The following is a 4,520-nucleotide window of genomic DNA, read 5'->3' on the forward strand; positions in this document are numbered from 1 at the left end:
TTAGCAATTTCTGTGTGAAAGTTGTTTCCAACTAAATCCTACACCATTTTATTTCAGTGTGTCTCAATAACAGGCTAAAGGCGTCTATTTATCTGATTTTATGTAGTCCTTCTGTGAGAAATATCACTGTAAAGTACATTTGATCAGGGCAAACTCAGAAAAACTATTGGAGAGATGGCATTATTGGATTGCTTACAGCCACAGTTGGCCGAGGATGTTGAACGGATCTGATGTTGCATCAGTAAATCATTTACTGGCCAGCTGTCCGACACATGGACCTCAGATTACAATTACCAGCAGAACAACAAGGCATGTAGCCTGTGATTAGAGTGTGTTTGAGTAGAATATATAAATCAGGAATATGGGCTCATCATAGAAACACTCTCAGGTTTGTTATGTGGTGAAGGAAGCCCGCATGCAGTTACTCTGCTGCTTTATATTGACCTCAGCTACTGTGGTGGGATTCTGCTGACTCCGATCACACCTCCATCAGCACCTCGCTGTTATTGTGTTCAGGTCAGATCGCAGCTGTGATCAATAACCAGCTGACGCGCGTTTAAACGTGTCCATGTGTAAACGATGAGTGTGGCTCTGTCTAGTGTGTTTATTTTTCTCTATTAACCTGTCACGCACTGACTCACTGAATTATTGTGTTTTCAAATAAGTTATTCATGATGCTTTCTAAATGTAACTATTGCATTTGTATAGTTCTGGTCTGTCTCGCACGCAGCTGAGCATGCACGCCTTTCAACGTATGCTTGAGCGTGGATCATATAAGAAGTTGAAATTATGAGATAGAAAAGTCGTGACTATGACATAAAAAGTTTTGAGATAAAAAAAGGATCGTAAAAATCTAAATTGAGATACTAAGGGATAATTACGACCTTTTTTGAAAATTGTGACTTTAAAGGTAAAATTATGACATTAAAAACAGACTAAATTATGACACAAGTCTAAATTATGAGATACTAATTTCTAATTACAACCTAAAAATTCATAATTATGACAAAGAAATGATAGATGATGAGATATAAAAGTCATAATTAAGATAAGTAGCAATTATGGGATATAAAAGTCAATTTTGACACAAATTAAAATTATGAGATTAAAACAATAATTATGACATAAAAAGTTACAATTATGAGATAAATGAGACAAAATTAATGTGTCAAGTTAATGTGATATTAAGTGATAAATACAACCTAAAAATAAAAAATAGGGACTTAAAAGGTAAAATTATGAGATAAAAAAGGCAAAATGATGGCATACATTTGAATTATGAGATACTAAGTAATAATTACAACCTAAAAAGTCATAATTGTGACAAAGTAGAAATTATGAGATGTCATAATTAAGACAAGTAACAATTATGAGACATAAAACTCATAATTATGAGAAATATAAAATGATAATCTAAAAAAATCCAAATTATAACACGTCGAAATATAAGATGGACTTTTTGTCATAAGTATGACTAAAAGTTAAAATTATGATACAAAAAGTCATATAGTAATTACGACCTAAAAAGTAATAATTAAGATAAGTAGCAATTATGGGATATAAAAGTCCATTTTGACACAAGTTAAAATTATGAGATTAAAACATAATAATTATGACATAAAAAGTCAAGTTAATGAGATTTTAAGTGATAATTGCAACTTTAAAAAATGACTTAAAGGTAAAATCATGAGATAAAAAAGTCAAAATAATGGCATAAATTCGAATTATGAGATACTATGCAATAATTACAACCTAAAAAGTCATAGTTATGATAAAAAGTAGCAATTATGAGAGACAAAAGTCATAATTATAAGAAATAAAAAATTATCATCTAAAATGTCAAAATTATAACAAGTCGAAATATAAGATGGACTTTTTGTCATAAAGTTAAAATTATAACATAAAAATTCATATAGTAATTACGACCTAAAAAGTAATAATTTTGACTTAAACATAAAAATTATGACATAAAAATATGAAATTATGATATTCGAAGTAATAATTATAACGTCAAATAATTATAAGTCAAAATTATATTACATTAAAGAGTTTCTACTTTTTATGTCATAATTTCGACGTTTTGTTTTAGAATTATGACTTAGCATGTCATGATTGAATTTTTAGGATTTTGATTTATCAAAGCGTGATTTTTTTTGAAGTGTTGGAAAAGCTCTTCTATAGGGAATGGCTGTGTATGGCTGAGTAACTGTTTCTCTTGTTGTGCTCTCTCTACAGGTTTGCAGACCGATGGAAGTGAAAAAGGGACAGCGGATCCTGGAACTGTGAATTGCGTTTTGTGACCGCTTCCAAAAAGCAGAAGTGAAATCAAATGACTTGACATCTCTATTTAAAAGCCCTCACAAGGAAATGCTATGCAGGTTATTTCTACTCCGGTGCGTCGGATTCCTCATGCAAGTCTTCCAAACTGACCATGCGTTTTTCCTGCTCAAATCTCAGCAGCAAGGATGTCACGTCCCTCTCGTTCTCTGCTGAGACTGTGCTGTTGTTTTGGGCCAGATTTAGACGCATGTCCTCAAACAAACATATCCGTGAAAACTACCTACCGCCCCATTCGTCTGCAAGGGGTATACCAGACAGTATAGATGTAAATAGTTCGATGCAGCTCTAGGATCGATCGAATGTTGTTGAATGCTCTAGAATATATTTGAAGGAAGCTCACGACCACGAAGACGTACTGTGAATGGTATAATGTGTATGACTGGGTACATAGTGGCCTGTCTTTCCTGTAGGTCCGAATGTTTCTGACCCAAAACTACAGCACTTCTTTAAAAAAATAGTAATAAATCACCTTTGTGCCTTATTTTTACATTTTTTAAAAGTGTTTGGATTGGTTCTCGTTATTATTGACTTTTTTTTGTTTGTTTTTTTTGTTTTATTCGAAATGTCACCATTTTGGTTAAAAATTTTAGTTCTATTAACAAAGAAAAAATTATAATAATAATTATATATACTGTGTGTGTGTATGTGTGTGTGTGTGTGCGCGCCTATCACTGTTTCCTTCTTCAGGATATTATTATTATTATATATATAATTTATTTTTATTTTTTTATTTTTTTTTTGACAGGATCAATTAATGCAGTTGCAAGTTTTGTTAAATAATTCCATTTTCTTGAATCCAAATGATCTATTCTTAGTCAAGATACAGGTCGGGTATAAACAAAACGCAGACTATTTTTCGTACTAATACCATTGAACAGGAGGTTATTTGATGTTCTATGCAGACTCGACTGTTGATGTTGTGTATAGAATTTGGTGAGGGATCAATGAACTTTTGTTGTTTCATCTGACAGACTTCACATTGTTGTAGCAAAATGTCTCATTTCCTTTTGGCTCTTCGCATTAAAAAACGCTCCAAAAATGGACATTATTTTCACATTGTCTGGAATGTTTTGGTTCCGCTGGAATGGAACGGTTTGAATTGTTAGGAAACGTAGCGCCTCATATTCCATACGGAATGTTGCATGATTCTGTTTCTGTGAGCACCGTTGAGTCACCGTAGCTTGAATCCACTTCACCCAAACACACTACCAGATACTTTAGAGAGGTGCCAGATATCAGATCAAGACCTTTGTGAAGAAATGTGTTCAATATTTGGTTTAATTATAAAGACTGATGTTAAAGAAATAGTTCACCTCAAAATGAAAATTTGCTGATAATCTACTCACCCTCAGGTCATCCAAGATGTAGATGAGTTTATGTCTTCATCAGATTTGGAGAAATTACATCAGTGTCTCAGCAATGGATGCTCTGCAGTGAATGGGTGCCGTCAGAATGAGAGTCCAAACAGCTGATAAAAACATCACAATAATCCAAACTCGTCTACATCTCGGATGGCCTGAGGGTGAGCACATTTCCAGCAATTTTTCATTTTTAGGTGAACTGACATCAATGTAAGGTCACAAATAAGCAGCTAGTCGATATTTTTCCTGTGTTCTGGACGTTTGTACCAGGTAACTACTTCTGTTAGTTAGAAGTTATTTCTATTCAGTGTTTTGGTTTACACACTCCATGTTTCTACCTCACCGTTCCTCGCACATTTAGTTCAGTCTTTTGCTCGTTGCATCTTTTCAGTGGCAGTACTTTTATTCGTAATGTCTCGGACAGACTGCATTTATTAAAACTAAAGATGTCTTTGCATTTTTCCACATGATCTCTTTACGGATCGATATAGTTCCTGATATACCTCCTCTACCAGTGTTTCAGAGACGTTCTTCAGGCTTCCTCACTTAAGGAACTTCTAGTTGTTCTTTTATCAAGACAAAATCCACAGGACGTTCATGTTTTTCAAAGCTGTTAGGATCGTTCTTCTAGTGTAACTCCCCTTGAAATACCGAAAAACCTCATGGGCTCGCAGTGAGGTCATGTTTGTTGTCCCTCAGGTGTTCACTGAAAAATGTTTGCAGGTCAAACAAACCATTGTAACAGTCCACTTTCTCTCAGTTATAACCAGAGATGCGCACACTGACTAATCACTACAAACACGGAAACCAAACTGTTAT

General features: G+C 33.9%; 1 protein-coding gene across 1 annotated transcript in view; it reads left to right on the forward strand.

The window, feature by feature from the left end:
• LOC107590481 (serine/threonine-protein kinase 35-like) overlaps window positions 1-2,816 on the forward strand; it is a 24,931-nt gene extending 22,115 nt beyond the window's left edge. The window contains exon 3 of the mRNA XM_016279233.1: window positions 2,236-2,816. The gene's annotated coding sequence lies outside the window, so the exon portion shown is untranslated. The remainder of the gene's footprint in view (window positions 1-2,235) is intronic.
• The last annotated feature ends 1,704 nt before the right edge of the window (window positions 2,817-4,520 follow it).

Source organism: Sinocyclocheilus grahami, unplaced genomic scaffold, assembly GCF_001515645.1.
Source record: "Sinocyclocheilus grahami isolate Dianchi unplaced genomic scaffold, SAMN03320097.WGS_v1.1 scaffold128.1, whole genome shotgun sequence".
Lineage (NCBI taxonomy): Eukaryota > Metazoa > Chordata > Actinopteri > Cypriniformes > Cyprinidae > Sinocyclocheilus > Sinocyclocheilus grahami.